General features: G+C 15.2%; 3 pseudogenes; 2 read left to right on the top strand and 1 right to left on the bottom strand.

Moving 5' to 3' along the window:
* The first annotated feature begins 5,206 nt into the window (after positions 1 to 5,206).
* Positions 5,207 to 6,345, top strand: LOC132953402 (cytochrome b-like; annotated as a pseudogene).
* LOC132953403 (NADH-ubiquinone oxidoreductase chain 1-like) lies at positions 5,481 to 7,352 on the bottom strand (annotated as a pseudogene).
* Positions 7,353 to 14,383: 7,031 nt separating this feature from the next.
* On the top strand, positions 14,384 to 15,368 carry LOC132953399 (cytochrome c oxidase subunit 2-like; annotated as a pseudogene).
* Positions 15,369 to 20,837: the final 5,469 nt, after the last annotated feature.

Raw genomic sequence — 20,837 nt, forward strand, 5'->3', positions numbered from 1 at the left:
TTTTACCTTTATTTTAAAATTATCACCAAAATTAAAAATTTTTTTTACATTTAATTTTAAAAATTAATTTTTAAATTAACTAGAAAAACTAACAAATATTTTTAAAAAAAAATATGCAAAGGTAACTACCTTACACAAAAATTTATAAAAAATTAAATCAAAAATTAATCTTTATTAAAAATAACAAAAATTAACACAATTAGAATTTTACCTTTATTTTAAAATTATCACCAAAATTAAAAATTTTTTTTACATTTAATTTTAAAAATTAATTTTTAAATTAACTAGAAAAACTAACAAATATTTTTAAAAAAAAATATGCAAAGGTAACTACCTTACACTAAAATTTATAAAAAATTAAATCAAAAATTAATCTTTATTAAAAATAACAAAAATTAACACAATTAGAATTTTACCTTTATTTTAAAATTATCACCAAAATTAAAAATTTTTTTTACATTTAATTTTAAAAATTAATTTTTAAATTAACTAGAAAAACTAACAAATATTTTTAAAAAAAAATATGCAAAGGTAACTACCTTACACAAAAATTTATAAAAAATTAAATCAAAAATTAATCTTTATTAAAAATAACAAAAATTAACACAATTAGAATTTTACCTTTATTTTAAAATTATCACCAAAATTAAAAATTTTTTTTACATTTAATTTTAAAAATTAATTTTTAAATTAACTAGAAAAACTAACAAATATTTTTAAAAAAAAATATGCAAAGGTAACTACCTTACACAAAAATTTATAAAAAATTAAATCAAAAATTAATCTTTATTAAAAATAACAAAAATTAACACAATTAGAATTTTACCTTTATTTTAAAATTATCACCAAAATTAAAAATTTTTTTTACATTTAATTTTAAAAATTAATTTTTAAATTAACTAGAAAAACTAACAAATATTTTTAAAAAAAAATATGCAAAGGTAACTACCTTACACAAAAATTTATAAAAAATTAAATCAAAAATTAATCTTTATTAAAAATAACAAAAATTAACACAATTAGAATTTTACCTTTATTTTAAAATTATCACCAAAATTAAAAATTTTTTTTACATTTAATTTTAAAAATTAATTTTTAAATTAACTAGAAAAACTAACAAATATTTTTAAAAATATTTAAAAAAATTTATTTTACCTTTATATCTTCAATATAATGCTCTTAAATTAAGCTATTTAAATTTAATAATTAAATAATAAAATAATTAAAAATCATAAAAAAAATAATAAAATATAAACTTTATAACTATTTAAAAAAATACTCTGTCTAAATCTAATTATTTTCTTAAAAAAATAAATTAAACCTCTATTTAAATTATATTCAATTCAACCAATTTCAAAAACCTTTAAAGTAAAAAATCCAATATAAAGAAAATTATTTAAAAAAAAATTTACTTTAAAAAATAATAAATTTCATATTAATCTAAAAAAAAAAATATTAAATAAAGAAAATATATATTTTATAGAAAATAAAAAATTATTAAGTTCAAAAAAAAATCAAATTCTAAAAAATAAAATTAATACTCTTAAAATCTTAAATTTAAATTCTAATAAAATTAAATCAAATTTATAAAATATTAATCATATAAAAAAAGAACCAAAAAACAACATAATAAAACTAATAAATATTATACTAATAATTAAGATTTTTCTTTCAAATTTAATAATCATTAAATAATTAAATATAGAAAAATTTATTATTATTAAATAATAAATTACACGAATTGAATAAAAAAAAGTTAAAAAAAAAGAAAATAAAAAAAAAAAAAAAAAAAAAAAAATTCAAATTTATTATTAAAAAGTATTCAAAAATCAAGTCCTTAGAATAAAAACTACAGAAAAAAGGAAAACCACATAATGATATTAAAGTAAATATAAAAATCAAACCACAAAAAGGTAAATAATCAATTAATCCCCCTATTTTACGAATATCTTGATTATTATTTATATTAAGAATTAAAATACCAGATCTCAAAAATATTATAGATTTAAATAAAGCATGTATTAATAAATAAAAAAAACATATATCAATTTTACCTAAACATAAAATCATAAATATAAAACTTATTTGACTTAAAGTAGAAAAAGCAATAATTTTCTTTAAATCAAATTCAAAAATTGCATTTAAACCAGATATTAATATAGTTAAACAAGAAATTACTATTAAATAATTTAAAAAAGAAAAATTTAAAAAAATTTCATTAAACCGAATTATTAAATAAATACCAGCAGTTACTAAAGTAGAAGAATGAACTAAAGAAGAAACAGGTGTAGGAGCTGCTATAGCTAAAGGCAACCAAGAAGAAAAAGGAATTTGAGCTCTTTTAGTCAAAGAAGCAAATATAATTATCAAACTAATAAAAAATAAATAATTTAAATTTCTATAATAATTAATTAAAATAAAATTTCAAGAACCAAAATTTAATATTCAAATTATAGATATAATAATAAATAAATCACCTAAACGATTTAAAATAACAGTTACCAATCCCGAACTATAAGATTTTTTATTTTGATAAAAAACAACTAAACAGAAAGAAACCATTCCTAAACCATCTCAACCCAACAAAATTCTAATTAAATTAGGACTAAGAATTAAAAAAAATATAAACATAATAAAAAAATTTATTAATATTAAAAATCGATTCTTATTAAAATCATAATTTATATATTCTATTCTATACAATAAAATTATTGAAGAAATCAAAAATACAAAAGAAATAAATATTAAAGATATTCAATCCAATAAAATAACATATAAAACTATACAAGAATTAAAAAAAAAAAATATATACTCAATAAAATAAAATTTATCAAAATAAATTAATAATAAGCCTAAAATAAAAAAAATAATAAATGATATAAAAAAAAAAAAAAAAAAAAAAAAAAAAAAAATTAAATTTAATTATTTAAATATAACATATAATCTTTAATTCCACAAATTAATATTTTAATTAAACTATTTAAATAACAAAATAATTCTATAATTAAAAAAATTATATTCAAAGGTAATCAATGTATAAATAATAATAAATATTCTGTTAAATTAATATAAACTAAATAATTTATATTAAAAAATAATTTACCATATTGAGTATATAAATATAAATAAAGACTATATAAAAATATTAAAATCATAATTAATAAATAAAATATATAAAAATAATCTAATCAAATTATTAAACTAATTAATAAAAATAATTCACCAAATAAATTTAAAGAAGGAGGAAAAGATATATTAGAAGAACATAATAAAAATCATCAAAATGATAAAAAAGGATAAATATTAATTAAACCTTTATTTAAAAACATTCTACGACTTTTAAAACGTAAATAACAAATATTTCTTAAACAAAATAATCCAGAAGAACATAAACCATGACCAAATATTAAAATTAATGAACCAAAATAACCTCAATTATTTAAAGTTAAAAACCCAATAATAACTAAACCTATATGAACAACAGAAGAATAAGCAATTAAAATTTTAAGATCTCTTTGAAAAAAACAAACTAATCTTAAAATTATTATTCCTAATAAACATAAAGAAATTAATAAATAATTAAATTTAAGATTAATCTTAAAAATTAACATTAAAATATGATAAATACCAAAACCACCTAATTTTAATATAATACCAGCTAAAATTATTGAACCACAAATAGGAGCTTCAACATGAGCTTTAGGTAATCAGATATGAAATATAAATAAAGGTATTTTAACTAAAAAAATTATTATTAAAAATATATAAAAATAAAAATTTAAATTATTTAAATAATCAAAATAATACATAAATATAAAGTTAAAATTATTTAAACTTAATAAACATGAAAAAAAAGGTAAAGAAAAAAAAATTATATAAATAAATAAATAAAATCCAGCTTTAAAACGCTCATATTGATATCCTCAACCATAAATTAAAATAATTACAGGAATTAAATTAATTTCATAAAAAATATAAAATAAAAAAAAACTATTTCTAAAAAAACAAAAATAAAAAATAATAACAAAAATAAATATTAATAAATTAAAATAATTTAAATAATTATTTTTAAAATTAAGTCTAGAAATATAAACTAATCTAATAATCCAAATACCTAATATAAATATTAAATAAGAAAATATATCTATACCAAATAAATATCTAATATTTAAAAAATAATTGAATATTGGAATCTTAAAATATATAAAAAAAAAAAAAAAAAAAAAAAAAATTCTGGGCTAATCATCATCTTTTAACCTTCAAGCTAAAAAAAATCATTCTAAAAATAATTAATATTAAAATTATTAACATTGTAAAATTATTAATGATTTTATATAATCATTTCCATATATACGAACTATTAAAATCAAAATTGTTAAACCTAATACTCTTTCACTAATACAAAAAATAAAAAAAACTAATAATAAAATATATTGCTTAATAAATATTATTAAATTTAACAAAAATAATAAAGATAAAATTAATAATAAATATTCTAATCCTAAAAGTATTATTAATAAATGATTAAAATTAAAAATATAAAATAAGACTCCAGAAAATAATATAAATATTAAAACTAAAATAAATAAATTTATCATTTTAATAGTTTAAAAAAAACATTGATATTGTAAATCAAAATTATAAAATTATTTAAAATAAATCAGTATAAATATATACATATTATCATTAATCTCCAAAATTAATATTTTAATTAAAATATATACTGAATTTTAAAAATTATTTTATTAACTAATTTAATTATAGCAATTATATTAACAATAATGAAATCACCTATTAGATCAAATTTAATTATTTTAATTCAAACAATAACTTTAACTATAATAATTAATTTAATTAATAAAACATCATGAATTTCATTTATAGTTTTCATTTTATATATTGGAGGATTAATAATTATTTTTTTATATATCTCAAGAATTGCTTTTAATGAATTAAATATTAATAAAAATTATAAAAACATAATTTACAAAATAATTTTTATATTCTTAATATTAATTTACTTTAAATTATCTCTAAATATAGAAAATATGATTTATGAAAATAAATTTATATTTGAAGATAACTTTTACTTATTAAACATATTTATAATACCTAATAATATTTTAATCTATATAATTATATTTATTCTTTTTTTTATATTAATTTTAATTATCTGAATATTAAAAATTAATAAAGGACCAATTCGACAAAAAACCAATTAATGAAAAAAAACATAATAAAAATTATATCACCAATATTAAACTTACCAACACCTACTAGAATTAGTTTTATATGAAATTTTGGATCTTTATTAATAATCTGCTTAATTAATCAAATTTTAACAGGATTATTTTTAGCTTTCCATTATAAAACAGATATTAACTTAGCTTTTCAAAGAATTATTAATATAAATCGAAATATTAATTTTGGATGATTAATTCGTTCTTTCCATGCTAATGGGGCATCAATATTTTTTATTATAATTTATATTCATATTAGACGAGGAATTTATATAAATTCATTTAATTTTAAAATAACATGAATTGTAGGAGTATTATTATTATTATTAACTATAATAACAGCTTTTGTAGGATATGTATTACCATGAGGACAAATATCATTTTGAGGTGCAACAGTAATTACAAATCTTTTATCAGCAATTCCATATTTAGGAAATTCAATTGTAATTTGAATTTGAGGAGGCTTCTCTATTAGTAATGCTACATTAACACGATTTTTTTCAATTCACTTTATTTTACCTTTTATTATTATTTTATTTACTTTTATTCATCTTTTTTTTTTACATATAACAGGATCTAATAATCCATTAGGTATTAATAGAAATTTTGATAAAATCAGATTTTCACCTTATTTCTTAATTAAAGATTTAATTGGATTAATTATATTTATATGAATATTTTTCATTTTAACTTTAATTTTTCCTTATTTATTAAATGATCATAATAATTTTGATATAGCAAATTCAATAATTACGCCTAATCATATTCAACCAGAATGATATTTTTTATTTTCATATTCAATTTTACGAGCAATCCCTAATAAATTAGGAGGAGTTATTGCCTTAATATTATCAATTTTAATTTTATTGATTATACCTTTATTAAATAAAAAAAACTTCTTAAGAAATAAATTTTATCCTATAAATAAAATTCTATTTTGAATTTTTATTATAACATTTTTTATATTAACATGAATTGGTATACAACCAGTTGAATATCCTTTTATTTCAACAAGTCAAATTTTTACAACAATTTACTTTTCATATTTTTTTATTAATTTTTATATTATAAAAATATGAGATAAATTATTAACTTAATAAAATCAGTTAATTAATTTATTTAAAATATTTATTTTGAAAATAAAAAATAGAAATTAATTCTATTAACTTAATACTAAAATTAATGATATAAGTTAAATAATTTAATAGAAAAATTAAATATAAATAAAAATAAAGATAAAGGTAAAATTAATTTTCAAATTAAATATATTAACTTATCATAACGAAAACGTGGTAAAAACCCACGTAATCAAATAATTAAAAATATAAATGTTAAAATAAAAATATTTAAATAAAATTTATTCATTATTAAACCAAAAAATATTTCACATAATAATATACCTATAAATATAATTCTTATATATTCAGATATAAAAATAAAAATAAAAGATAAACTTCTAAATTCAATATTAAAACCAGAAACTAATTCTGATTCTCCTTCAGAAAAATCAAAAGGAGAACGATTCATTTCTGCTAAAAATCTAATTAATAATAAAATAAATATTAAAAAAAGAAAAAAAAAAAATTTAGAATTTATTTGATAAATATAAAAATCATTTAAATTAAATCTATTAATTAAAAATATTAAATTTATAATAATAATTATTATTCTTACTTCATAAGAAATTATTTGAGAAATAAAACGAATTATCCCTAAAACTGAATAATTAGAATTAGATGATCATCTAATTATTAAAAAAATATAAACTATTAAACTCGAACAACAAAACATATAAATTAAACCAAAACCTATAATATAATTTATACCAATATAAGGATAAATAAATCAAAAAAAAACAGAAATTAATAAACCTAATATAGGGGAAATTATAAAAATTAAAAAATTTATATTTCTAGGATAATTAACTTCTTTAAAAAATAACTTTAAACCATCACCTATAGGTTGAAAAACACCTTTAATAAAAAATTTATTAGGGCCTTTACGTAATTGAATATAACCTAAAACTTTACGTTCTAATAAAGTAAAAAAAGCTACTCTTATGAAAACTATTAAAAATAAAATCAAAAAATTAATAATTATAATAAATATAAAAATTACTATCTATAATTAAAATTATATAATTAAATTCTAAATTTAACACAATTATCTGCCAAAATAGTTAAATTAATTTAATTCACTTAATAAAAAAATTTAATTTAATTATTTAATCCTTTCGTACTAAAATAAATTATTTTTTAAAAGATAGAAACCAACCTGGCTTACACCGGTTTGAACTCAAATCATGTAAGAATTTAAAGGTCGAACAGACCTAATACTTAAAATTTTGCACCTAAGATTAATCTTAATTCAACATCGAGGTCGCAAACTAATTTTTAAATTTGAACTTAAAAAATTAATTACGCTGTTATCCCTAAAGTAACTTTTTCCTATAATTAAAAATTTTAATTCAAATAATCACTAAATAATGTAAAATTTTAAAAAAAGTTTAATAATTTTTTTTATCACCCCAATAAAATAAATAATAAAATTAAAATATTTATAATCCAAAAAAATTAAAATTAATATTTATAAAGTTTTATAGGGTCTTATCGTCCCTTTAAATAATTTAAGCTTTTTTACTTAAAAATAAAATTTTAATTATATAAATAATAAAGTTTATTTCTCATCAAATCTTTCATACAAGTCCTCAATTAAAAGACTAATTATTATGCTACCTTTGCACAGTCAAAATACTGCAGCTATTTAATAAATCATTGAGCAGATCCTATATTAAATTAAACTTAATACAATGTTTTTGTTAAACAGATGAAAATAATTTTTGCCGAATTCATAATTTATAAATATAAATTATACTAATTTAATCATTATTACTAAAAATTAAATATTAATTAATAAAATTTAATAAAAAAAATAAATAAATTTATAATAAATTAAAACTAAATAAATAATAAATTTTTACAAACTTATAATAAAAATTTCTATTCCTATAAATTATTAAAATAAATAAATTATTATATAAAAATTTTAAGCTTATCCCTAAAATAATTTAAATTTAAAATATTAATATATAAAATCAAAATAACTTTTAAAATTTTAAATTAAATTTAAATCTTAAATAACTAAATATAATATAACGAATTAAATTTCAAAACTAATATTATTTTATAAATATTTATAAAACAATAAATTAATAATAAAATTAACTCTATAAATTTTGAGAAATTAAAAAAAAATTAAAAATTTTAATTAACCCTGATACAAAAGGTACTAAAAATATTCTTTTTAAAATTTAACTAATTCTTTTACAATACTATTAAACTATAAATCTAAAAATTAATTTTTACTTAATACTAAAACCCTAAATAAATAAATTACTTTTATAAAAAATCAATAAAAAATAAATATATTAATAACTTTAATTTAAATAAAGTTTAACAACATCCTATCATTGTAAATGACATACTTAAATTTAGATATTTATTTATAAAAAATATAATCTTTCTAAATACACTTTCCAGTACATTTACTTTGTTACGACTTGTCTTATTTTTAATAAGAATGACGGGCAATATGTACATATTTTAGATCTTTATTCATATTAATTAAATAAATAAATTTACTATTAAATCCAATTTCATTTTAATTTTCATCTAAAATCCAAAAATAAAATTTAATGTAACCCATTATAAACTTATTTATTAACCACATCTTGACTTAACATAAATCATAAAAATAAACAAAGAAAATAAATTTTTAAATATATTCATGACAGCGATATATGAACTATTTAAAATAAGTAAAATTAATCGTGGATTATCAATTAAAAAACAGGTTCCTCTAATAAGACTAAAATACCGCCAAATTTTTTAAATTTAAAGAACATAACTATTAATTTTTTAGTAAATTAATTTAAACTTTTATAATAGGGTATCTAATCCTAGTTTTAAATAAAATTTAATAGAATAAAATAATTATAATAATAATTCTTAATTAAATTTTACTTTATTAAAAAAAATTAAATTATAAATTATACTTAATACTAATAACCAAACTATTTTACTTGTATATTATGTTTAACCGCAACTGCTGGCACATATTTAGTTTATACTTAAATTAATAATTAAATCTAAATCTCTTTAATATTTAATATTTAATACTGAGAATTATTAAAATCCTTTAAGAACTTATTAACAATCAAAAAATTTCATGTATTTTCTTAATTAAATAAAATTTTATAATAAAATAAATTATATTTATATATAAAATAATAATAATATGGTTTAATATTATTAAAATAAGCAATTTTTAATTAAATTTTAATTTTATTGAATTTATAATAAATTACAATTTTAAATTAAACAATAAAACTTAAGTAAATAAAAATAAATTTTCCAAATTTGAAGACAAAAATTATACACAATTATGTAGTTATACCCAAAAATTTCTCACAAAAATATTTTAATTAACGAATTATGATAAAAAATCGAATAAAGAATTTTTATTTTTACAATTTTTGAAAAACCAAATTATACAATTTTTAATAATTTAACTCAACTTTTTAAAATAAAAAAACTAAATTGTAATTTTTCAACATATTTTTTTTTAATAATGGACATTTCTAACAAATTAAAATTAATTTTATAGATAAAAAAAGTATACTTTTTTTAGTTAATTTATACGACTATTTACATATATTTAAATATTTATATACTGATTAATTCCTAAATTGAAATTTTAATAAAATATAAATATTTTCTGTAATCAGGTTTATACATTTAATGAGCTAAAATTTTAAATTAAACAATAAAACTCGAATAAATAAAAATAAATTTTCCAAATTTGAAGACAAAAATCATACACAATTATGTAGTTATACCCAAAAATTTCTCACAAAAATATTTTAGTTAACGAATTATGATAAAAAATCGAATAAAGAATTTTTATTTTTGCAATTTTTGAAAAACCAAATTATACAATTTTTAATAATTTAACTCAACTTTTTAAAGTAAAAAAACTAAAATTGTAATTTTTCAACATATTTTTTTTTAATAATGGACATTTCTAACAAATTAAAATTAATTTTATAGATAAAAAAAGTATACTTTTTTTAGTTAATTTATACGACTATTTACATATATTTAAATATTTATATACTGATTAATTCCTAAATTAAAATTTTAATAAAATATAAATATTTTCTGTAATCAGGTTTATACATTTAATGAACTAAAATTTTAAATTAAACAATAAAACTCGAATAAATAAAAATAAATTTTCCAAATTTGAAGACAAAAATCATACACAATTATGTAGTTATACCCAAAAATTTCTCACAAAAATATTTTAGTTAACGAATTATGATAAAAAATCGAATAAAGAATTTTTATTTTTGCAATTTTTGAAAAACCAAATTATACAATTTTTAATAATTTAACTCAACTTTTTAAAGTAAAAAAACTAAAATTGTAATTTTTCAACATATTTTTTTTTAATAATGGACATTTCTAACAAATTAAAATTAATTTTATAGATAAAAAAAGTATACTTTTTTTAGTTAATTTATACGACTATTTACATATATTTAAATATTTATATACTGATTAATTCCTAAATTAAAATTTTAATAAAATATAAATATTTTCTGTAATCAGGTTTATACATTTAATGAGCTAAAATTTTAAATTAAACAATAAAACTCGAATAAATAAAAATAAATTTTCCAAATTTGAAGACAAAAATCATACACAATTATGTAGTTATACCCAAAAATTTCTCACAAAAATATTTTAGTTAACGAATTATGATAAAAAATCGAATAAAGAATTTTTATTTTTGCAATTTTTGAAAAACCAAATTATACAATTTTTAATAATTTAACTCAACTTTTTAAAGTAAAAAAACTAAAATTGTAATTTTTCAACATATTTTTTTTTAATAATGGACATTTCTAACAAATTAAAATTAATTTTATAGCTAAAAAAAATATACTTTTTTTAGTTAATTTATACGACTATTCCTACTTTAATTTTTCAAATAATTGAATTTTCAAACTAGAAACCTTATATATATATATACAATAAATATATGTATATATTCATATAAGGATTTATATACATATATATATATATATATAAGATGTATAGATAATATTACTATATAAGGATTTATATATATATATATATATATATATAATATAAGCTATATAGATGTATATATGTATTATATATATATACTATATATATATGAAGTCTATATATGTATACTACTATATATATTAATAAATCCTCTATATACTCTTTCTTCTTTCTTTTTTTTTTAAAGGAGGGCTACGCCCCCCTTTTTAGACAATTACAAACGTCATGCCTCACTAAAACATATTTTTTTTAAAATTTTATTGAGATTATTCCCAATCTCTATCTAAACCAAGAAACATTTTTTTACTAAACAATATTTTTAAAAATAAAATGCCTGAAAAAGGGTTACTTTGATAGAGTAAATCATGTATTATATATACTTTTATTATACTTTAAGAAACTATCTAATCCATAAATTTCAAAAATTTATATGCATAAACACCTAAGTATATATCATAAAGAAAAATAAGCTAAAATAAGCTTTTGGATTCATACTTCAAATATAGAATAAAATTCTTTTTTCTGATAAATTTAAATTTAACAAAAATTATATTTTTTACATTATTAATATTTAGAACTTTAATATCAATTTCAGCATCAAATTGATTATCAATATGAATAGGATTAGAATTAAATCTATTTTCAATTATTCCAATTTTAAACTTTAAGTCATCAATTTACTCAATTGAAGCTACAATAAAATATTTTTTAATTCAAGCTTTTGCTTCAATTTTATTACTAATTTTTTTAATTAATAAAAATCTATTATTTATAAATAATGATAATATTTTAATTATAATATCACTATTAATAAAATTAAGATTAATACCTTTTCATTTATGATTACCTTCAATAATAGAAGGACTGAATTGAATATCATGTTTATTAATAATAACTTGACAAAAAATCACACCTTTAATTATAATTTCTTATTTAAATATTAATAAAAATATAATTTTTTTAATTGTATTAATCTCAATAAATTCAATTTTTGGTTTAAATCAAAATTCAATACGTAAAATTTTAGCTATATCATCAATTAATAATACTACCTGAATACTATTTGCAATTTTAATAAATGAAAATTTATGAATTAATTACTTTTTAATTTATTCTTTATTAAATTTTTTAATTATTAAAATACTTAATAATTATAATGTTAATTATATTAATCAAATAAAACTATTTAATTTAAATTTTTTTTTCAAATTAAATATATTAATATTAATTTTTTCAATTATAGGTTTACCTCCCATAATAGGATTTTTAATAAAATGAATACTAATTAAAACTTTAATCTATAATAATATATATATTATTATAATAATATTAATTATACTAACTATTTTAAATTTACTTTTTTATATTAAATTAACTTATTTTATATTATTTAATTTTAATCTTTTTAATAAATGATATCTAATATATAAAAAAAACAATTATGATTTCATTATATTAATAAATTTTTTTAGATTATTTTTTAGTTACTTATTTATTTATTAAGGTTTTAAGTTAACTAAATAAACTATTAATCTTCAAAATTAAAAATATTATATTTTAAACCTTAATTAAATAATTAATACCTTTAAATTTGCAATTTAATATCATTTAATATGAATATAAGATTTAATGATAAAAAGATTATTTAATCTATATATAAATTTACAATTTACAACCTATTATCAGCCATTTTATCTATAAAATGAATTTTTTCAACTAATCATAAAGATATTGGAACTTTATACTTTTTATTTGGTATTTGATCAGGTATAATTGGATCATCTCTTAGAATTTTAATTCGTCTAGAACTAAGACAAATTAATTCTATTATTAATAATAACCAATTATATAATGTAATTGTAACAATTCATGCTTTTATTATAATTTTTTTTATAACAATACCAATTGTAATTGGTGGATTTGGAAATTGATTAATTCCTATAATAATAGGTTGTCCTGATATATCATTCCCACGTTTAAATAACATTAGATTTTGATTATTACCCCCATCATTAATAATAATAATTTGTAGTTTTTTAATTAATAATGGAACAGGAACAGGATGAACTATTTATCCACCTTTATCAAATAACATTGCACATAATAATATTTCAGTTGATTTAACTATTTTTTCCTTACATTTAGCAGGAATCTCCTCAATTTTAGGAGCAATTAACTTTATTTGTACAATTCTTAATATAATACCAAATAATATAAAATTAAATCAAATTCCTCTTTTCCCTTGATCAATTTTAATTACAGCTATTTTATTAATTTTATCTTTACCAGTCTTAGCTGGTGCTATTACAATATTATTAACTGATCGAAATTTAAACACTTCATTTTTTGATCCAGCAGGAGGAGGAGATCCTATTCTTTATCAACATTTATTTTGATTCTTTGGACATCCTGAAGTTTATATTTTAATTTTACCTGGATTTGGATTAATTTCACATATTATTAGTCAAGAAAGAAATAAAAATGAAACATTTGGTAATATTAGAATAATTTATGCAATATTAACTATTGGATTATTAGGATTTATTGTATGAGCTCATCATATATTTACAATTGGTATAGATGTTGATACACGAGCATATTTTACATCAGCAACTATAATTATTGCCATTCCTACAGGAATTAAAATTTTTAGATGATTAGCTACTATTTATGGATCTAAAATTAATTTTTCACCCTCAACAATTTGATCTTTAGGTTTCATTTTTCTATTTACAATTGGTGGCTTAACAGGAGTTATTCTTGCTAATTCATCTATTGATATTATTCTTCATGATACTTATTATGTAGTAGCTCATTTTCATTATGTATTATCTATAGGAATTGTATTTGCAATTATTGCTAGACTAATTCATTGATTCCCAATTTTTACAGGATTTTCTATAAATAACTTTATTTTAAAAATTCAATTTATTTTAATATTTATTGGAGTAAATTTAACTTTTTTCCCCCAACATTTTTTAGGTTTAAATGGAATACCTCGACGTTATACAGATTATCCTAATAATTTTTTATTATGAAATATAATTTCATCAATTGGATCAATAATTTCAACATTTAGAATTATCATTTTAATTTATTCAATTTGAAATAGAATTTTTTTAAAAAAAACAACAATTTTCAAATTAAATTTAAGAAACTCTATTGAATGAATTCATAATTTACCTCCATTAGAACATTCATATTCAGAATTACCTTTAATTATTAATTTCTAATATGGCAGAAATTATATGCAATGAACTTAAAATTCATTTATAAAGAATAATCTTTTTTTAGAAATTATAACTTGATTAAAACTAAGATTTCAAAATAGAAATTCGCCATTAATAGAACAATTAATTTTTTTTCATGATCATACAATTTTTATTATTATTATAATTATATCAACAATTACTTACATAATATTATTTATTATAAACAATAAATTTATTAATATTAAAATTTCAGAAAATCAAATAATTGAGTTTATTTGAACAACAACTCCACCTATTATTTTAATTTTTATTGCCATACCTTCTTTACATTTATTATATTTAATAGATGAAATTAAATGTCCTATTTTAACAATTAAAATTTTTGGGCATCAATGATTTTGATCCTATGAATACTCAGATTTTTCAAATATTGAATTTGAATCATATATAATTAATGATTTAAATAAAGAAAATTTCCGTTTAATTGAAGTAGATAATAAAACTATTATCCCATTTAAATTTAATATTCGACTTTTAATTTCATCAGATGATGTTATTCACTCTTGAACTATTCCAAGTTTAGCAATTAAAATTGATGCAATTCCAGGACGAATAAACCAAATTAATCTTTTTATAAATCGTCCTGGAATATACTTTGGTCAATGTTCAGAAATTTGCGGAATTAATCATAGATTTATACCAATTCAGATTGAATCAATTAATTTAAATAAATTTATCTATTGAATTAAAAACTTTTAACTCATTAGATGACTGAAAAGCAAAGTAATGATCTCTTAAATCAAAATATAGTAAATTAGCAATTACTTCTAATGAAAGAGATTAGTTAAAGTTATAACATTAATTTGTCAAATTAAAATTATTTATTTATATCACTTAATCCCTCAAATAGCACCAATAAATTGATTAATTCTATTTATATTTTTTTTTTCTATATTCTATTTAATTATAAATCTATTATACTTTAATTTTATTAAAAATATAAAAATTAAAATTTCATTTAAAAATAACATAAAAAATTATAATAAATTTATTTAATATTTTTGACCCTTCAACAAAAGTTTTTAATTTAGAATTAAATTGAATTAGAACTTTATTAATTATTTTAATAATACCAAATTTTTTATGAATTATACCAAATCGAATAAATTGATTTATATTTAAAATTTTTAATATATTAAATAACGAAATATTAATATTATATAAAATAAAAAAAACTAAATCACCTGCATTTATATTTATTGCATTATTTATATTTATTTTACTTAATAACTTTTTTAGATTATTTCCTTATATTTTTTCATCATCAAGTCATATAATTTTTTCAATTACTTTAGCTTTACCATTCTGATTATTTTACATTATTTTTTCAACATGTAAAAATACAAAAAATATAATTGCACATTTAATTCCACTTAATACACCAATTTATTTAGCCCCATTAATAACAATCATTGAAACAATAAGAATTATTATTCGACCATTTTCTTTATCTATTCGTCTAACTGCAAATTTAATTGCAGGACACTTACTTATAACATTATTAAACTTTAATTCAATAATAATCATTATTATTTTAATTCAAATATTTATAATAATTTTTGAATTATGTGTAGCCTTAATCCAAAGATATGTATTTTCAATTCTTTCATCTTTATATTCTAGAGAATAATGATAAAAATTAATCAACCTTATTTTATTCTAAATTTAAGTCCATGACCAATTTTAATAGCTTTAAATACTTTTAATTTAATGATTTCAAATATCATAATTATAAATTTTAAATTTAATTTAATATCATTAATAAATTTAATTTTAATTATTACTATTTCAATCTTATGATGACGAGATGTAATTCGAGAAAGAACATTTCAAGGTAATCATAATTTTTATATTATAAATCTAATTAAATTTAGAATAATCTTATTTATTATTTCTGAAATATTTTTATTTATTTCATTTTTTTGAAATTTTTTACATAATTCTTTAGCACCATCAATTGAATTAGGATTAAACTGACCTCCTAAAAACATTAATTTTTTCAATCCATTATTAATCCCATTACTAAATACAATTATTTTATTAACATCAAGATTCACTGTAACATTAACTCATCTTTACTTATTAAATAATTCAAAAAAAAAAACAATTATTTTTATAAATATAACAATTATTTTAAGTATCTATTTTTTATTACTTCAAATATTAGAATATAAACAAGCAACATTTACATTTTCAGACTCAATTTTTGGATCATCATTTTATATAGCAACAGGATTCCATGGTTTACACGTTATTATTGGAACAATTTTCCTAATAATCAATTTAATACGTATAATAAAAATACATTTTTCATATATTCATCACATCAGATTTGAATTAGCTGCTTGATATTGACATTTCATTGATATTATTTGATTATTTTTATATATAACTTTCTACTGATGAAATAATTAATTTTATTAATATATATAAATAGTATATTTGATTTCCAATCAAAAAGTTTAATTTTTAAATAAAATAATTATATTAAATTTAATATCAATATTAACAATATTTATTATTATACTAATTTTATTTTCAATTATAATTTTAATCAATATAAAAATAAAATTTAACTACAACAAATCAGCACCATTTGAATGTGGATTTGATCCATTTAATAAATCACGAATTCCATTTTCCTTAAATTTTTATTTGATTGCAATTATCTTTTTAATTTTTGATATTGAAATCTCAATTATTCTACCAATAATTATAAATTTCAAAATCTCTAATATACTATATTTCAATATTATATTCATAATATTTTTTATATTTATAATTATTACTATTTTTTATGAATGAAAATTTGGATCATTAAATTGAAAAATTTAAAGGATAATAGTTAAAATTTATAACATTTAATTTGCTTTTAAAAATTATTATATAATTTATCTTAAATAAGAAGTAATATTTTACATATTAATTTCGACTTAATAATAGATTATCAAAATCCTTATTTATTAATTGAAACCAAAAAGAGGTTTATTACTGTTAATAATAATATTGAAAAAAATTCCAATTAAAAAGATTTTAAAAAAAAAGAAGCTGCTAACTATCTTTTAAAGCATTTAAAATGTTTAATCTTTAATTTATTTATTAGTTTAATTAAAACATTATATTTTCAATATAAAAATAATTTTTATTTATAAATAATAATTTTAAAAATTAATTTTTAAATTAACTAGAAAAACTAACAAATATTTTTAAAAAAAAATATGCAAAGGTAACTACCTTACACAAAAATTTATAAAAAATTAAATCAAAAATTAATCTTTATTAAAAATAACAAAAATTAACACAATTAGAATTTTACCTTTATTTTAAAATTATCACCAAAATTAAAAATTTTTTTTACATTTAATTTTAAAAATTAATTTTTAAATTAACTAAAAAAACTAACAAATATTTTTAAAAAAAAATATGCAAAGGTAACTACCTTACACAAAAATTTATAAAAAATTAAATCAAAAATTAATCTTTATTAAAAATAACAAAAATTAACACAATTAGAATTTTACCTTTATTTTAAAATTATCACCAAAATTAAAAATTTTTTTTACATTTAATTTTAAAAATTAATTTTTAAATTAACTAGAAAAACTAACAAATATTTTTAAAAAAAAATATGCAAAGGTAACTACCTTACACAAAAATTTATAAAAAATTAAATCAAAAATTAATCTTTATTAAAAATAACAAAAATTAACACAATTAGAATTTTACCTTTATTTTAAAATTATCACCAAAATTAAAAATTTTTTTTACATTTAATTTTAAAAATTAATTTTTAAATTAACTAGAAAAACTAACAAATATTTTTAAAAAAAAATATGCAAAGGTAACTACCTTACACAAAAATTTATAAAAAATTAAATCAAAAATTAATCTTTATTAAAAATAACAAAAATTAACACAATTAGAATTTTACCTTTATTTTAAAATTATCACCAAAATTAAAAATTTTTTTTACATTTAATTTTAAAAATTAATTTTTAAATTAACTAAAAAAACTAACAAATATTTTTAAAAAAAAATATGCAAAGGTAACTACCTTACACAAAAATTTATAAAAAATTAAATCAAAAATTAATCTTTATTAAAAATAACAAAAATTAACACAATTAGAATTTTACCTTTATTTTAAAATTATCACCGAAATTAAAAATTTTTTTTACATTTAATTTTAAAAATTAATTTTTAAATTAACTAGAAAAACTAACAAATATTTTTAAAAAAAAATATGCAAAGGTAACTACCTTACACAAAAATTTATAAAAAATTAAATCAAAAATTAATCTTTATTAAAAATAACAAAAATTAACACAATTAGAATTTTACCTTTATTTTAAAATTATCACCAAAATTAAAAATTTTTTTTACATTTAATTTTAAAAATTAATTTTTAAATTAACTAGAAAAACTAACAAATATTTTTAAAAAAAAATATGCAAAGGTAACTACCTTACACAAAAATTTATAAAAAATTAAATCAAAAATTAATCTTTATTAAAAATAACAAAAATTAACACAATTAGAATTTTACCTTTATTTTAAAATTATCACCAAAATTAAAAATTTTTTTTACATTTAATTTTAAAAATTAATTTTTAAATTAACTAGAAAAACTAACAAATATTTTTAAAAAAAAATATGCAAAGGTAACTACCTTACACTAAAATTTATAAAAAATTAAATCAAAAATTAATCTTTATTAAAAATAACAAAAATTAACACAATTAGAATTTTACCTTTATTTTAAAATTATCACCAAAATTAAAAATTTTTTTTACATTTAATTTTAAAAATTAATTTTTAAATTAACTAGAAAAACTAACAAATATTTTTAAAAAAAAATATGCAAAGGTAACTACCTTACACAAAAATTTATAAAAAATTAAATCAAAAATTAATCTTTATTAAAAATAACAAAAATTAACACAATTAGAATTTTACCTTTATTTTAAAATTATCACCAAAATTAAAAATTTTTTTTACATTTAATTTTAAAAATTAATTTTTAAATTAACTAGAAAAACTAACAAATATTTTTAAAAAAAAATATGCAAAGGTAACTACCTTACACAAAAATTTATAAAAAATTAAATCAAAAATTAATCTTTATTAAAAATAACAAAAATTAACACAATTAGAATTTTACCTTTATTTTAAAATTATCACCAAAATTAAAAATTTTTTTTACATTTAATTTTAAAAATTAATTTTTAAATTAACTAGAAAAACTAACAAATATTTTTAAAAAAAAATATGCAAAGGTAACTACCTTACACAAAAATTTATAAAAAATTAAATCAAAAATTAATCTTTATTAAAAATAACAAAAATTAACACAATTAGAATTTTACCTTTATTTTAAAATTATCACCAAAATTAAAAATTTTTTTTACATTTAATTTTAAAAATTAATTTTTAAATTAACTAGAAAAACTAACAAATATTTTTAAAAATATTTAAAAAAATTTATTTTACCTTTATATCTTCAATATAATGCTCTTAAATTAAGCTATTTAAATTTAATAATTAAATAATAAAATAATTAAAAATCATAAAAAAAATAATAAAATATAAACTTTATAACTATTTAAAAAAATACTCTGTCTAAATCTAATTATTTTCTTAAAAAAATAAATTAAACCTCTATTTAAATTATATTCAATTCAACCAATTTCAAAAACCTTTAAAGTAAAAAATCCAATATAAAGAAAATTATTTAAAAAAAAATTTACTTTAAAAAATAATAAATTTCATATTAATCTAAAAAAAAAAATATTAAATAAAGAAAATATATATTTTATAGAAAATAAAAAATTATTAAGTTCAAAAAAAAATCAAATTCTAAAAAATAAAATTAATACTCTTAAAATCTTAAATTTAAATTCTAATAAAATTAAATCAAATTTATAAAATATTAATCATATAAAAAAAGAACCAAAAAACAACATAATAAAACTAATAAATATTATACTAATAATTAAGATTTTTCTTTCAAATTTAATAATCATTAAATAATTAAATATAGAAAAATTTATTATTATTAAATAATAAATTACACGAATTGAATAAAAAAAAGTTAAAAAAAAAGAAAATAAAAAAAAAAAAAAAAAAAAAAAATTCAAATTTATTATTAAAAAGTATTCAAAAATCAAGTC

Source organism: Metopolophium dirhodum, unplaced genomic scaffold (genome assembly GCF_019925205.1).
Source record: "Metopolophium dirhodum isolate CAU unplaced genomic scaffold, ASM1992520v1 scaffold28, whole genome shotgun sequence".
In the NCBI taxonomy this organism is placed as follows: domain Eukaryota; kingdom Metazoa; phylum Arthropoda; class Insecta; order Hemiptera; family Aphididae; genus Metopolophium; species Metopolophium dirhodum.